Source organism: Bos taurus, chromosome 11 (assembly GCF_002263795.3).
Source record: "Bos taurus isolate L1 Dominette 01449 registration number 42190680 breed Hereford chromosome 11, ARS-UCD2.0, whole genome shotgun sequence".
Classification (NCBI taxonomy): Eukaryota; Metazoa; Chordata; class Mammalia; order Artiodactyla; family Bovidae; genus Bos; species Bos taurus.
Window position 1 is genome coordinate 67,942,097 of NC_037338.1, and position 18,013 is coordinate 67,960,109.

Below are 18,013 nucleotides of genomic sequence, written 5' to 3' on the forward strand. Positions count from 1 at the left end.
ATTCCTCTGTCCATAGGATTCTCCAAGCAAGGATACCGGAGTGGGCTGCCATTTCCTATTCCAGGGAATCTTCCTGACCATGGGACTGAACCTGCATCTCTTGTGTTTCCTGCATCGATAGGCGGGTTCCTTACCATTGTGCCACTTGGGAAGCCTTCACCTGGCTACCTCTCCTCTAATACACAGAGCCTCTTCTACAGAATAATTAACCTTCTATCACTGATCTCTATGGTAAGGCATAATAAATGCTTAGAAACCCTCAAAAACTGCTTCATCCCCCTTCTCCACAACCTACCAATCTCCTTCAAGAAAGGCAGTAGTGTTTCCAATGTCATTTACCTACACCACATACACACACACACACACACACACACACACACACACACACCCCAGCTCCCTTAACAATCTAGAATCCTCCTCGAAAAACATAATCAGGGAATCCTAACCAGGCAGGCGTGACTCCTCAGCAGATGGCAGGCCTCATAATTAGGTCATTACATAATTCCTCTTCTCCAACCAGCGTCTCCACACTTCCCTCAAAGATCCTGCACTGAAGTGCTTTATGCTGTGCTTATTTCCACTGGAATTTGCTCTTGAGAACACAGTATAGTAATACCGTGTTTTGACAGAAGCAAGGAAAGAGGGTAAGAGAGAGTGGGAGAAGTCAGAGTCAGAAGTTGCTTTCAGCTTCAGTTCTGAGTAGTTCAGACTTGTATGGTAACCTCTCTTGGTGCCTTGGTTTCCCACCCTGCCACATAGATTCTCGCCCATCCCTGGCTGCCTCAGTTCCATTACAGGACCCACACATAAATGTTCTTATCATGTGATTCGATTTCTACAGGCTACTCCACCACATTTACATGTCATGTCAGGCTCTCAACAACTCTTCACTGAGCTAATAAAGACTGCCCAAGGAGGATCCACATGCACGCGAGCAGCTGCTGCCCTCAGTCAGATCCCAGGTTGGCAACAAATCAGGTCTGGTCTTGCATTTCCCCCAACCTCCACCTCCAGGCCCCCAGAGATCTCATTTTCAGCCCCTCCACCCCACTCCCAATGCAGCTTTCTACTCCAGTTTTGCTTCTCCTTGAGTTATCTACGCTCCAAAAATCACTGCTGCCTTCGCCCAACAGCAAAACTGCCATTCTTACTGATCAGTTGGTTTGGGGGGAACCTGGGGTTTCATAGCTGGTATTCGTATGGATAGTCTACAATTTGCAAAAGTCATTCAGAGAGATGTTCTCATTTCCTCATTACAATAAACCTGAATTATCATTTTGTACATTCAGAAACTGAAGCCCAGTTTCTGATATTATCAAAAGTACTATCAAAAAAGGAAGGCATATAAAAATTGAAGCTATCTCTTAAGATTTAAAGAAAAGACTATTCTACTAAAAAGGAGAGATTAGTGATCTCCAGTTGACATGACGTACAATGGGAGGTATTTCTGAGCTGGAGGTCCACCCCGCCCCCTTCCACTTCTGGCTGCCCAAGAACCTTAGCTTAGGATTTATGCTTTGGTCACCCTGAGTTTTCCAAGCCCTGACACTGGCCTGGGACAGTGGCTGTGTTGGCACCTGGTTTCCATGTGTTGGCCTAGAGACTCCATGCCTACCCTCACACCTCACTTCTCAGACTATGACCCCTAAGCTCCCATCTCTGGAATCATGTGTCAGGTCCTATATTTCTCCTGGACTGCGTTTTTTTTTTTTTTTTAAAGGCTTCTTTTTTTAAGTTAAAAAAAATTTTTCTTTTTTTTTATATTTTGATTGCGCTGGTGTGCAGGACTTCGTCTAGCTCTGGTGGCAGGCTTCTCCTGCTGTGGAACCCAGGCTCTAGAGCACATGGGCTCAGCAGCTGCAGCGCACTGGCTTCTCTAGTTGAAGTGGGCAGGTTTAGTTGCTCCAGGGCATGTGGGATCTTAAGCTCCTGGACCAGGGATCTAACCAGTGTCCCCTGCATTAGAGGGCGGAGTCTTAACCACCAGACCACCAGGGAAGTCCCTCTCCTGGATTGTTAAATCAAAGCCCTGATTTCTAAAACCTACTGAGGAGATCAGAAATCAAATTTAAGAATCACTTATTTAAAAAGTAGGTTTCAATTAAATCAAAAGGTTTACATATGCTATGGCATGTGGTACAAGGAAAAGGACATGACCTTTAGGTCAGAAGGTTCTATGACTAAATTTCTAGCAACAAAACTTACTTGTTTATGTAACCTCAAGAAAGTTATTATGTCTATTTAATAATAGACTGGAGAAAGACCAGTCATCTTTCTCCCCCAAACTATTAGGAAGCATTAAAGAAAAAAGTATTTGAAAAAGGGCCTAGCACAGTGCTAGGCACACAGGGGCCTCCTCCTTCCCTTCTCAGGGACTGGAGGGACATGCTCCCTGCCCTCTGCTGCATTCACTGCCCTGAGGGGTCTGGGAAAAACTCCAGAAAATATGCAGCCCACAAAAAGACTGTAGGATGAATCACAGGACTGTGAACTAATCAGGAAGCACGGAAAAGAGATCAGGGTGTCCACCAGAAGGGTAGGTTTTGTCCAAGCACTGGGTTTTGAAAATAACTGTTCTTCAGCTTTTCAGGCCTTTTCCAGGTGAGATGCTTAAAAACGAACTGAGAACAAAGCAGTCAACTGAAAAGCTGTGGGCCTGTGAACCTAAGGCAAAATGGGTGGCTGAATACCAGGCTGGTAATGAGGCAGAAAGGCAGGCAGGAGACTTCTGGAGCTGGGAAGCCAGGGGCTTGAAAGCCACTTACCGCAGTGTTAACAGGAACCGTGTACACAGCTTGGAGGATCTGAGAGAGAGCCTGGCCATGATTATATTCCGAAGGCTTTATAACACTGATGAAGTTGGGAAATCGGGGTTCCAACTGTGGCGTTGCATTAACCAACTATGTAGCCTTTGCCTAAAATCACTTCAAAGGCAGGGAAAACATTTTCTCTTTGCATATTCTGAATCACCTGGAATAACAAACGGTCAGTGCAGGGCAAGTGCTGGACTGAATGAAAGGACTATCTGGCTTCTGAGTTCTCTGGGCCTCAGTTTCCTCTCTAAGAGTGTCGGAAATATCTCCAGGGCCTTCGGGGCACACATCCGTTCCACTGGGACAGTTTCTCAATTCTAGTAGCACATCTGAATCATCTCAGAAGCCCCAGACCACATCAGAACCCACCGAGATTCAAAATCCTCGAGATGGTGGGTTTGTATTTGCTTTCCTTTTTTTTTTCCCCAGCCTCCACAGGTTGACAGCTGGCAGTGAGAACTAATACACAGGCTTTCAAATGCAGCGCTTTTTATGAAACAAGGGAATTGAGGCTGAGTCCCTGCCTATCCCTGCCTTTCTGCAGAAATCAGCAGCTTCATTTTCTAAAGCAAGCCTATCTTCTAAAGAGCATGGCTCTGGAGTTAGATCTGGGTTCAAAGCCCAGGTCAAACACTTTACAGTCATGTGATCTCAGCTCATTTATAAGATGAACCATCAGCTACTCCACAGATATGTCCTGAATATCACATGAGGTAGCATCCTGCAACGCCTGGCACACACATCTAACCTCTGAGGCGGTCGACAAGCATTCACCCCATCTCCCCTCACCCCTACTGTCCATTAAGTGGGTGTCTGACACCACCTGCAGCCCTCAGCAACACTCTGGCTAACAGGAACTTTTGCTGATACAAAATTTGCTCCTTTTTTTAGTATTTGTCAGGAGCAATGGCTTCTCCATCCCTTACATTAAGAGAAGAGACTAAATCCACCCTCTTCTTAAACTAATGAGTCTCTATATCACAAGGGTTTGTTGTCAGCAAGATGGTTTCAGATGAGGCAAGTATCCAGAAATCTGACCTCCTGAGTGGTCAAGGCAAGGCCCAGTCCTGGGTGCCTGTGGCATCTGAGCGTATGTGACAGCATCCCTGGTGCTCAACTGTGTGACTTTGTGACGCCTAAATTCTGCCATTTGAGACTTGCTGCCACAGCTCCATGCTTTTTTTCCATGTAGGTTTTTATGGTTTCCATTAAACAAGCTGCTTTCTAGTGAGTTCTTCTACATTATTTATTTTTATCAAATGGCACATCTGATCTGTGGATCAAGGTTTACTATTGTTAGGACTATCCTAGAACATTATGTGGGAGAATATTTTATAAAGAGCTCGATCTGGATCCTCCAATGGAATCAATGAAAGAACCGCTACTAAAAAGTCAGCCTCTGATTTTCAAAAGCACTTTCATCGCTTTTTAGATGTCTTTCAAAAAAGGTGGAATCAGTCTTGAGAGCCATGCAAACAATATGCTCATAATGCACACGTAGGGTCAGTCTTCTTCCTTTAGCCTAATCATAACCATCGTTAGCGTCATCTGGGTTAAGGGTCAGAGTACAGATGAGAAACCAGGGCTTTCACTGAGCAACTTTGGTCAGAGCTGGGGAGGGGGTGGGGGAGCACAGATGTGCCAGATTGGACAGAACTTCACTAGTCCTTAGACCAGGCAACAAGTTAACACTAGGTAGAAATGCATCAGAGTTGGGAAATAAATCAAGTAGAGCTCAGACAAACAGCAGACTGCATGCCGGACAGAGTGGAGAATACAATTATTAGACTGTGAAGCTAGCTAGTGGTCAAGCACTGAGGTACAAAGTCAAGACTTAGAAAGAAGATGAGCAAAGAAAGGAAACCTAGGGGATATGAACAGGGGAGATGCAATATTCCAACTAAAAGAAGGTAAAGGACTGTTGGGTCTGAGGAGTTAAGCGTCCTTGAAGCAGAGAGTAATCTCGAGTTATGACTGGCCCCAAGCACTCAGGGACAGATAACAGAGCAACTGGACTAGGCTGTTCAAACACAGGACGTTTGTAACTCCGAGTCTGTTTCAAGGCAGCTTCCATTTTACCCCATAGAAGAAAGGCACGCAACAACATGAAAAGAAAACATGCTCTAAATGGTTCAGATAAGGTAATCTACAGAAGCTAGCTCTGTGAGGCCAGGGAAATAAGTCAAAAAGCTCTCTATGACTCTGCTCAGTGCATGGGGCAACCAACAAAGAAGGTCAGACATGCAGAAGAGCTGGGGGCTTCATTCCCCATTCCCTGAAAGAAACTAAAAGCAAGGCTCCGCCCTCTTACACCAGCCGGTCATTCTCTGCAGTTTCCATCCTGGACAAGGTATACTAACTTCCAGGTCACTTCAGTGCAAACTGGAGCCTCTCTCTTAAACACCCAGTTTCAGATGGTCTTAACACAAAGCCCTATCAGGGACTTCCCTGGTGGCCCAGTGGTTAAGAATCCACTTTGCTCACAGAAATATTAATATGTCTCATTATAATTATGTATAATTTTCCTTTGCCCCTATATTTCTTCTGATTTTTGCTTAATGCATCTTTGTTTCCTTGTTGTTAGGTGTCCAATGGTGTATGATGTCTATCTTCTTTGTGAATTGTATCTTTTATCATTTAAAAAAAATGGGCTTCCCTGGTGGCTTAGATGGTAAAGAATCTGCCTGCAATGTGGGAGACCTGGGTTCAATCCCTGGGTTGGGAAGATCCCCTGGAGGAGGACATGGCAACCCACCCTAGTATTCTTGCCTGGAGAATCCCCATGGACAGAGGAGCCTGGCAGGCTACAGTCCATGGGGTTGCAAAGAGTCGGACATGACTGAGCAAGTGACTAAGCACATCATTAAAAATATTCATCTTTGTTTCATTTAAAATAAATAAATAAAAGAATCCACCTTGCAATGCAAGGGACACAGGTTTGATCCTTGGTCCAAGAGCCGCAACTACTGAAGCTCACGTGCCTAGAGCCCATGCTCTACAACAAAAGAAGCCCGCACACCGTCAAGAAGAGTAGCCCCCGCCCGTGGCAACCAGAGAAAGCCCCACATGCCGCAACGAAGACCTAGTGCAGCCAAACAATTTTAAAATAAACCTATAAAAAAATTGCTCTATCAATAACAGCAGAAATGCTAAGGATTAAAGCAGGGAACATTTAAGGCCTAGAAGAGGAAACAGCACACATTCCAAGAAGGCTATGGAGAGAAACTGCTATATGCTGAGTCTCTATATCCACCCCCAGGTTGCTGTTCCGCAGTGCCTGTCCTTCCTGGAGGACAGAGCAGGGCAGGAGTGATTCAGCATAAGCCATCACCGCTAACCTTGTTCACAGTCAACCTAATACAGCAGGCTTAAATGTCTCTACATTTTAACTGGCAACATTGAGATTTTGCACATTGCAAATACAACATAAATTCAAAACAGTTTTTAGGCTTGCATGATTTCTCTATTTAGAAATCCCAACACCTAATGGGTACTATGCTTAACCACCCATTAACTGGATAACACTGAGAAGTTTCGACTTCTCGAAAGCTTTCTTTTCACAGTTGTAAAAGGGGAATAACTATCTTTCCTAAAACTTTAAAGTTAGTGGGAAGATCAAATGAGATAAAGCATAAAAGAGATTTAACATAATATAAAAATGTGGTGTCTTTTCCAAGCCCTATGCCTACCTTCCTGAAAAAACACTTAGAATTTTGTTGGAGAGATAAGATATGAAACAATACGGCAAAAATCTAAGTCCATGGAAAAACAAATGTTAGCTGAAATTGGTAGGAAAAGTTTCTTGGGACAAATGCAACTCTGGATGGATTCCGAAGGACTGGTGATTTGGAAAGGCAAATCCACTTTGCAGGTCCAGATTTTATAGTGCAATTACTTAAGCTGTAGTTAGAAAATTTATAGTTAGGAAGTTAACATTATTAATATCATTGTAATTTTATTACTCTCAATGACTTTGAGAAATAGGTAGCTTTAAAGCATAAAGTAGATAAAGAACTCAATTCAAAAGGTCACAGCAGCAAAGCAAAAAATGAAGTCCAATGTAGTACCCTATGTTACCTGGCTCAATTAGGGCATGAAATAATTGGAAATCAATCAAAATTAGTAGGGTCTACTGATCATCCACAACATCACTTTGCTTCCACGTAAGAGATTTTGTCAAGTGCCAACAAAGTATAGAAGTACCATACCTACAACTCACGGTGAATTTGGACAGGAAAAATAAGACCACATTTAATAAAGAAGTCTCTGGAAATGACTTACAAATAACTTTTTTTCTGGAACCAAGAGTGTTAAAACCAGTTCTGTATTTCAAACCACAATGACCACAGACTATCGGTGTTGTTATTCAGTCACCCAGTTGTGTCTGACTCTCTGAGACCCCACGGACTGCAGCACACTAGGCTTCCCTGTCCCTCACCATCTCCTGAAGTTTGCCCAAGTTCAAATCCATTGCATCGGTGAACAGACAGTCTAATGGAGCTCCAAGGGGAAAGTTGGGGCAAGATATTATCAAGGGATCTGCTGACAGTCTTCCTAACATTTTATTAATAACTCCCAGTTACCTGCTCCTGGTTCCCCTACTCCACAGAGGGGTCAATAAGAGAAGATGAGGAAGTGAGGCAGAGGACCAGAGTGACTGCTGAACATAACAATTATTGGTGATTTTAATACTCCTTTCTCAGTAACTGATAGACCAAGTAAACAGGAAAGCAATAAAGAAGATTTGAACACCAAAGAACAAACCTGACCTAAGTGACATTATAAGGACACTCCATTTAACAACAGCAGAATATATTCTTTTCAAGCACCCACAGAAGACCAAGATTTGCCATAGTCTAAGCCATAAAACAATTCTTAATAAACTTAAAAGGATTTAAATCAAAGTATGTTCTCTGACTATAGTGATCTTAAATGGAACTAAATTAGAAATCAATAACAGAAAGATCTCTGGGGAAATCTGCAAATATTTGGAAACTAAATGAAACACTTCTAAATAACCCACGGGTCAAATGACAGTCAAAAGGGAAATTAGAAAGTATTCGGAGCTCAATGAAAATGAAAACATAACATGCCACTAAAATTTTGATAGGTTGCTTTTGGTTTGGATGAAATTATTCCAAATTTCATCTAGGGAAAAAAAAAGATGCACTAGAATACTGGAACAGTCAAGATGAGGGTGGGGGCAGTTTGAATGGATGATGGAGAAGCTGGCTCTACTAGACATCAAAATTTTAAAACATATAATTTAGATATAAAATTATAAAATGTTTTTGTTATAAGAACAAAGGGAAAAATGCAAAGACCTCAAGAATATGCAAGAATTCAACATATATGTGCATACTTTGCTCTACGGTACTTAACAAATATTGCCTTTTTATAAAAATTGAAGGTGTGTTGCAATCCTACATTAAGCAAATCTATTGGTGCCATTTTTCCAACAGCATTTGTTCACTTCACATGTGTAAGTCACATTTTGGTAATTCTCACAATATTTCCATTTTTTTTCTTTATTGTATTTGTTATGGCAGTCTGTGATCAGTGATCTGTGATGTTGCTACTATGATTTACTAAAGGCTCAGACGATGGTTAGCATTTTTTTTAAATAATGAAATATTTTAAATTAAGGTATATGCATTTTAAAGATATAATGCTATTGCACATTCAATATACCATAGTATAGTTATAAACATAATTTTTACATATATAGGGAAACCAAAAAATCTGTAAATCAACCGATTACAACATGTGCTTTATTGTGATGCTCTAGAACTGAACCTGAGTTATCTCTGAGCTATCCCTGTACTGGAATAATTCAATAAAAATTGTTGCTAACTAGTCATTTGGGGGAAAAAACTCAATTCCCTCTATCATCCAAATACCAAATTAATTCTATGTTGACCAATTAGGAGTCACAAACTCAAATGCCCATAAGGATCATGTTGGTAAAATGAAACATTCACATCTAAATATGTGGGGCATGAGACAACTGGGAGTTGTGGGGCATGAGACAACTGGGAGTTGTGAGGAATGAAACAAATTAGACGATACATGTCTTTACTGAAAGGTACTTAAATTCCTACTGTTAAAAACACCATGCTGAGGGAAAAACAACCCAAAAAATCCACCTCTTGTAGCAGGTGAAATAGATAAAAATGTTTGCAATTTCTGATTTAAATGAAAACACTAAAACTATAAAACTACTAAAAGAAAACTAGTAACCAAAGGTGGGGAAGGTTTTCTACAAATATAATATGAAAGGAGTAACCAAAAATTTTACTGATTTTCCTTCATTAAAATTTGAAACTTTCCTGTGGTAAACAAAACCCACAAAATAGGTTAAAGATGACTGAATTTGAAAGTTTTACCATAAAAAAGGTACACAAAAATAAAAAATCAGCACAGTCCTATCCTGAGATTCACCCACCTGGGTTTTAAGAATCACTCATTTAACACTCTTCAAATTATGAGGACTGGTTTAGATCTTGCGTACTCCATGGATAGATGTCTTAAGACAACAGTTACCATGCTTGTGCACTGAATAGTCAATGTGTTATGTTCTTTGTTAGTTTATAAACAGTAACAATCTCATGCATCACATTCTCTAAAAATATATTTTTTTTGGTCAATGGCTTCTTTAGCTTTTACTGCTTTTTTTTTGGATTAAAAATTGAATTACATAAATGTAGATTTAAAAGAATTATAATATCAAATATTGATCAGAATACAGTGAAAGGGGTACTTAAGGTGACAGAAGTGCAGTCTAACAACATATATAGGAAGCCTTTAGAAAGTACATATCTGTTAATCCAATAATTCTCCAGGAACTTTATCCTCATGGAATGTGGAGGAATGTATATTTAAAGAGGCTATATGCAGAGTTAATAATAACTGAAATTGGAAACCTATATATACAACAATAGGGAATTTGATTAACTGGAACAGGTATATCCATGCACCCTAAAAAATGAACATCTATACTCATATATGGGAAAATACTCACATTATATTGTTGAATTTTTTAAAAGCAGCCTTCACAATGTGAATACAGTTAAGACTACTTAACTGTAGACTTAAAAGTAGTTAAGAGGGTAAATTTTATATTATAGGTTTTTTACTACAATTTTTTAAGTTGAAAAAAAGGAGAGGAAGCAGGCTTCATGTTCTCACACAAAAATTTGGCATAAACACAAATCATATATTTCTTATATTATAGAAATATGTATTTTTATTTATACATGGGAAAGAGCTAGGGAGCTAAATAACAATATGCCAAGGGTAGTTAAATCTATTTTGTTGTTCAGATGCTCAGTTGTGTCCAACTCTTTGCTACCCCATGGACTACAGCACTCCAGGCTTCCCTGTCCTTCACTATCTCCTGGAGTTTGCTCAAACTCATGTCCACTGAGGCGGTGATGCCATCCAACCATTTCATCCTCTGTCACCCTCTTCTCCTCCTGCCTTCAATCTTTCCCAGCATCAGGGTCTTTTCCAATAAATCAGCTCTTTGCATCAGGAGGCCAAAGTACTGGAGCTTTTAATCTACAGGTCCTAAGATATGGACTATTTTTTATATATTTTTTCTTTGTTTCTGAATATTTACAATGAACGTGAATTAGCTGTAGTAAAGGTTTTCAAGATAAGTTGACTCACATCTTGATGTTCCCAAATTGTATCAATACACTAGATAAAATTCCACCTTTTATTGTTAACTAGTGAAGTCACGGCAAATACCTTACTCAACACTGGGGTGCCCTTGGAAACTACAGGCATATATAACACTACTTTCCCCACTCACTAAGCAACTCCAGACAGCAATGCTTTTAACTCTTCTGTCAGATTTCATGCTTTTTGTCTTTACTCAGTGGCTCCTGTTATCTCTCACTACTGTTAGGATGGTGTCTTTCTCTGTTTTAATTTATTGCTTTTAAAGGAGCTGTAACCAAAAGTGCTAGGAGCACATTAATTTAAAAAAGAGAAAAACAATTAAAAGGCTGAAGGAGTCACAGAGTCTATCCCATGGCACAAATGAGAACAGCCATTTTTATGAAACATTTTTGCTGCCCAAAAAGTTTTCTCTGGGAAAGGGAGGTGGGGTGGGGGTATATTTCAAAATTCCAATGTGTTTAAGCCATTCAACTGCTCTCCACCACGACAAACATACCCAGTGACATTCACGGACCAGACATATGCCCCTGGACTCAACGAGGGCAAGCTGGAGCCGGAGCATCCTGCTGGCTGTGTAACTCCTGAGGGGTAAGAGCTATGCCTCCACGGTGTCCCTTGGCAACAAAGTCCAAATCTGAGCGAGAGTCAGGTTATTGTGGAGATAGACTTTAATTTATTAATGTGTTTATACATGAATGTATATCAAAGTCACTGATTTAAAATCCAGTGTTTTATATTTAACAACATGACATCATTGCAAAGAGCTGTGCTTTCAGGGTTACGGCTGTCAGGAATGTGCTGAATAAGAGGGACATGACCACGTCCAATTACTATCATATCTCATCTCCCTGAGGTCTCATGGACAGAAGTCACAGCTTTCCCCAGAAGGATGCTGGTGAGGTCAGAAACATAGAAATATTGAGAAACAGTGCACTACAAAAGGGCAAGGTAAGCCTGTTGAATAAGGGAGTAGGGAAGAGCAGCTTCCCTGAACCCACACTGACCCAAAGAGGCCAACTTCCTGTGTTACAACTTGCCATCTAACTTCTAGTTCAACGAAAAAACTACAAGGCACTGTAACCAAAGACCAGAAGCAGACACATGGCTGTTAGGAATGCCTGCAGACCAGCACCGAGACAGCTATCATGTGCTTAGCTAACACTCCTGGAGGCAGAAGTTTTCCTAAGGAAAGTCCAGCCATTCTGCCAAACCATCCTCTCAGCTTCTGGTTGAGACATTTACTAGAAAGGGTGTGCTGAGGCTGCACATTCTTACCTGTGTGCCTTTCCTCATGATATCCCTGCCAATCCAGCAATCAAGGCTCATTTTCCCCAAAAGTCTTGATTTTTTTTTTTTTTGCTTTATTCATTCTTGTTTCTTTAATTTCTATAGCATCTAACTGTAAAAACTGGCAATTGATTACATACCACCTAGTATTTTAAAAATTTCTTCCATTATGCCTAATTCTGGGCTCTAACATACACAAACTGGCTTCTGTGACTCATGGAACTGCTGCCTTAGCACAGCAAAGGATCCGTAACTGGGGCTCAGGGGATTAGATTAGATGGGCCTGGTAGCCAGAAGCAATGCTTGCTCACAAGTGATTCAACACAAAGGGAGTTTACTCTGGCCTCTGACAGACAGCATCATAATCAGAACCAAAGATAAGGGCCAAAGAAAAAAAACCGAGCCACAGGCCAAAGACCCAAAGAGCACTTGTGACCAGAATAAACTGGCTGGATCTTGAGCCCTGGATCACCAAACCAGGAGCCCAAAGGTTACAAGTTACAGGAAATACCTATTCTCAAGAGTGTAACTACAGTTAAATTAACATAACTTAAAAACAAACCCAAAGACCACAGGCAGTGGTTTAAAAAAAAAATGTGGCTGATCTGCCTAATAGACAGTGTCCCTTTCTGTTGCTTCACTTTAGCTCCAAGGGGAGGAAAAATCTGTATTCACTTTGAGCATCCTTGCCTCAAAAGACATGATGTGTGCTAAAATTAGTGATAGTTTGATGAGGAACAGGATATTTATAGAGTCAAAGTATTTTCCTACAAAATACTTATTAATTGCAAAGTCAAAAATAGTAACTTTACAGTACAGAAGCCTGGCAGATACCATTTGACTAGGTGATTAATCACCAGTGACAGGGCAAATAGATGTCACATGCCTCTTGATACATGCACTGAGAAGGGTACAACATCACTGTGGTAGTCCACCCAGAACACATGACCTGTGTCTAATCACAGGAAAATCAGACTCCCTAAACTAAGGGACATCCTACAAAAATGAACCGGTCTGTACTCTTTTTAACATGTCAAGGTCATGAGAAAGCAAGATTAAGAATTTATTCCAGATTAAAGGAGATTTAAGAGACATGACAACAAGTACAATGTTTGACTCCAGTTTCCACTGGACTGGGAAAAAATGTTTTTATTTTGTTATAAAGAACACTGGTGGGACAATTGGTAAAACATGAACAAATAATTTGAATGTTACATCAAAATTAATCCCCTGATTTTGACAACTGTACAGTGGTTTGGGTTTTTTTTTTTTTTTTAAGGAAATACACACTGAAGTACTTAGAGGAAAAAAGACGTTTTATCTGTAACTGTCAAATCGTTCAGGAAAAACAAAGTGTATACAGATAGAATGAATAGCAAATGGAGAAATGTTAGCCTTTGGTGAATTTGGGAAAGGATTTACAGGAATTTTTGTACTGTTTCCGTAACTCTGAATTATTTCAAAATTTAAAATGTTAAACAAACAAACAGAAAGACAAGACGAGTTAAAGATCAGGCCTTTCGGCCTGAAGATCTAGGATTCTAAAACCAGCCTTTCTGCTTTGATATGACCTGCAATGATAAGCATGGATTTGAGAGCCATGCAGATCTGGTTTCAAATCAGTAAGCCATGATCAAACTAAGTTCACAATAAATGATATTTATTATTTCAAAATTTTAAGAAACCAAAAATATGGAAGGTTTTCATAGTTATTTTATAAGAGCAAGTAAGCAATTTTATGGAGCAAGAAGGAACAGCCCTAATATTCAACACAGATTATTCCATTTATGAATAAAGATACAGAGATACTTGATGAAATGTTAGCAAATTGAATCTGGTAGTATGGTAAAAGAATAACAGATCACTGCAAAATCAAGTTAGTTCAGAAAAACAGGGGCAGATGAATGGATGAATATCAAGAAATCAATTAAAATAATGCACCAGTTACAAAAGTCAAAAAAATTATAAATTCAATAAAGAAATATTTTCAATAGCTGAACACCTCCCTGATATTTCAGTGTTTATTTTTCCAGTGGGACATTTATAACTTTTCTATTATAAAAGCAATTATGATTATTATGAAAAGTTTCAAATAACGCAAAAGTGGATAGAGTGAAAAGTTTCCTAAATAGTCCACGATAAGTAAGACTGACTTACTGGAGTAAGTCTTTCCAGTTTGTGAAAGTATATTTTAGGTAGGTAGATAGGAAGCCAGTGAGCACAAAGAGAGAAAATGCCATTCCGAGAACCCCAATCTGAGAAGGCAGGCTTCTGTCCCCACCAGTTACTCTATCAGTAACTGTGCTCTTGAACAGCACACCACGGACAAAAACGATCCACAGCAGAGTCTCCCTTTCTACTGTGAGTCACTTGAAAAAAGTTCTCATTACATATAAAGAAGCTCTCCTCACTACTCAGATACTACCCATCCTCAGAATCAATGGTTTAAAGACAGGAGGGGATTTCCCTATTGGCCCAGTGGTTAGGACTCCACCTGCCAATGCAGGGGGCAGGGGTTCGATCTCTGGTCCGGGAAGACCCACGTTCCTCAGGGCAACTAAGCCCGTGTGCCACAACTACGGAGCCTGTGCGCCTAGAGCCCGAGCTCCACAACAAGAGACGCCACTGCACTGAGAAGCCTGCACAGCATCACTGGAGAGTAGCCCCTGCTGGCTGCAAAGAGAGAAGTCCTCACGCAACAATGACGACCCAGTGCAGCCATAAATCAATAAGGATGGAAGGATAAAAAAATAAAGAGATTTTAAAAGAGAGAAGATTTACATATGAAATTTTAAAGATGGGAAAATTAGAAGAATAAGGCAATCCTGGGCAGAAGAACCCAGGTTTAAATCATCATTACCATCACCATCACCCGCTTTGAAATTACACAGTATAAAATGCATGTTATTCAGCGTTCAGTTCAGTCGCTCAGTCATGTCCAACTCTTTGCGACCCCATGAACTGCAGCACACCAGGCCTCCCTGTCCATCACCAACTGCCGGAGTTCACCCAAACCCATGTCCATTGAGTCGGTGATGCCATCCAACCATCTCATTCTCTGTTGTCCCCTTCTCCTCCTGCCCTCAATCTTTCCCAGCATCAGGGTCTTTTCAAATGAGTTAGCTCTTCGCATCAGGTGGCCAAAGTACTGGAGTTTTAGCTTCAATATCAGTCCTTCCAATGAACACCCAGGACTGATCTCCTTTAGGATAGACTGGTTGGATCTCCTTGCAGTCCAAGGAACTCTCAAGAGTCTTCTCCATACACTTGTATTTAAATTCTCTGGTGTTTCAGGGGGTTGGTAATAGTTTTTCAGAATTCAGACAATATCACTCAAGTAAGTAATGGACAGAAAAGAGAAGTGGGAGGCTCCCTTGCTGGTGCTACTCTCTATGCTGGAAACCGAGGCATTTTCCAATAATAAAGGGCACAGAATCCAACAGGCAGAGCATCCATTCCCAATTCGGAAGAACTTGTCCTGCAAAAGATAAAGAGCCTTCCGAAACCAGGGACGTTAAAGAGTCTGATGTCATCCCTTCAGAACAACCAGAGCTCAAGGTTACGGTAACCCGACTCCCCAGTATTATTTTGACCAACTTCATAAAAACAAAAGCTGCCTTTGATGCATTTCAATGCCCGGCCACCTCACCAGAGAATCAGATATTAAAAATTAATCAGGCTAGCAAGGCAACACTCAATGTCAGGCAGCTCTGCATATGAGATGGAGCTCTATCATCTTTTGTAGCCATAAACCTCTACAATTTAGATCATGGCCTAGTCCTCCTGCTGTGTCTAATTCTGGTTGGTCAGCTCTGCTCTGGTTAGCTGGCCCTAACCCACCTTCTTTGCTTCCTGCCTTACTGCAGTACCCGTGGACAATCTTCACACCATAGCGAAGTCCCAGCCATCACCTCTACTCTGAAACAAACATTGACAAGACTGGGATTTCACTAGACGGGGAAGGAAGAGAGGAACATTCAGGCCAAGGCACAGACTTCAAAAGCATGCTGAAAATGGATGACTGAGGAAGGGCCAAGTGGTCCAGCGGATGCAGCTTTCCTAGAGTGTCTAGCACTAGGCTCTGTCTCTCCTGAGCTCCACACACCACCTGCACACCAGGCTCCCCATATGGCGTTCTTCAGATTCCTGAAACCTAACATAGGATGGCCAAAACCTTTCTCCTCCTACACTCTAAATGTTGGCTAATAGAGCCACCATGCATTCAGTCAAGCTTAAAACCTCAGTCATCTCAGATTCTTCCCTCTCTGTCTAGACATGCTGTCCAAATACATCAACAATTTGCATCAATACTATTCCAAAGTGGTCTTGAATCCATTCCCCACTCTCATTCCTACTGCCACTAATCTCAGCTGTATCTTTCACCTGGACTATTGCAGAACCGTGGTGTAGGTGACCCAAACTCGGTCAGCTCAATTGCTGCATCACTATGAAGCTTTTCCCAGCCCCCGCAGTTTGTCTCCACCTCCCACCCCTGCTTTCCTTGCTCGCACAGTGCTTTGTACCCATCTCCACCACTACAAAACCTGCACACAGTATGATCATTACATAGAACAAAACTCCTCCACTCAAAAACAAAATTCTCCTCCACTCAAAAACAAAATTCTCAGGCTTCCCTGGTGGCTCAGTGGTGAAGAGGTCTGCCTGCCAGTGCAGGAAACACGGGTGCAATCCCTGGTCCGGGAAGATCCCACATGCCATGGAGCAACTCAGCCCATGAACCACAGCATGTGCTCTAGAGCCTGGGAGCAACGACTCCTGAAGCCGTGCACCCTGGAGCCTCTGCTCCACCGCAACGAGAGGCCTGCACACTGTGGCTGGAGAGTAGCCCCCACTGACCACAACTAGAGAAGAGCCCGCACAGCAGTGAAGACCCAGCACAGCCATAAATAAATAAACATTTTAAAAAAACAACAAAATTCTCAAGTGTAATCGCCATATTTGATAACTTGCCAAGCATCTTATAAAGTATCTGAACATGGCAGTTCACAATAAAATAGTTTACAAATTAAAATCCTAAGAAGTTGCCCTGCTCTAGCCTCTCCTTCACAAAATTTTCCTTCTTATACTTTTTTCTGTTTATTTTGAAATAATTACAGATTCATAAGAAGTTAGAAAAACAGTACAAAGAAGATCCATGTACCCTTTGTCCAGTTTCCCCCAATGGTAGTATCTTACCCAACTCGAGTACAATATCAAAACCAGGAAACTGACATTGGCACAGTCTTTGGACCTTACTCAGATTTTACCTATTTTACATGCACATGCATGTGTGTGCATGCAGGTATAGCTCTATGCAAGCTTATCACATGTCTAGACTCGCGCAAGCCCACCTCAATCAACATACAGAACCGCTTCTCCCTTGTGCTGCCTCTTTACAGTTAACTCACCCTCCCCCCTACTTTTTCCCTATCCCCCACCACCCTAACTCTTGGCAACCACTAATGTGTTTTCCATCTGTGTGTGTGTGTGTGTGTGTGTGTGTGTGTGTTGCTCAGTTGTGTCCAACTCTGCAACCCCACAGACTGTAGCCTACCAGGCTCCTCTGTCCATGAAATTCTCCAGGCAAGAATACTGGAGTATGTAACCTTTCCCTTCTCCAGGGATCAAATGTTCCCAACCCAAGGATCGAACCCAGGTCTCCTGCATTGGCAGGCAGATTCTTTACCATCTGAGCCACCAGAGATGCCCTCCATCTCTATAACAGACTTAACAGCATCCCACTGCAGCCAACAGAATGAAATTCACAGATCTCAGCATGGCATTCAAGGCCTTCATGACGTGGTCTGGACCGACCGCTCCAGCTCGCTCCTCACCTCTACCCTACTGAACCCACTATTCCAGCAATATAAGACAACTCACCACTCTCAGAGCATGTTTGCACTTTCCTGCCTTTGCATCTTTGCTTGTGTTGTTCCTATAACTATTATAGTCCCTCCCTGGTTTTCCACTCGGAAAAAACATCTTCAAAGCCTCAGCTCAAATGTCATATTTATAAAAAGCTCTTCCTGACCTCTAACATCCCCAAGGAATTGGTTTTTCTCTTCTCTGTGATCCCATTCTTACAACATTCAGATCACAGAATTGTGATGTACCCACATCTTCTACATTTTGCCATGATCTAAGGGAACACAGGATATATATATATATATATGTATTATTCTCTTCTGTCTTCACAAGACCCAGTGGTTTGACTCAATAGCCTTTCA

At 41.3% G+C, this 18,013-nt stretch overlaps 1 protein-coding gene across 20 annotated transcripts in view; it reads right to left on the bottom strand.

The window, feature by feature from the left end:
• The window catches only part of AAK1 (AP2 associated kinase 1), a 171,749-nt gene that overhangs the window by 122,500 nt on the left and 31,236 nt on the right, over positions 1–18,013 (bottom strand). The window lies entirely within an intron of this gene.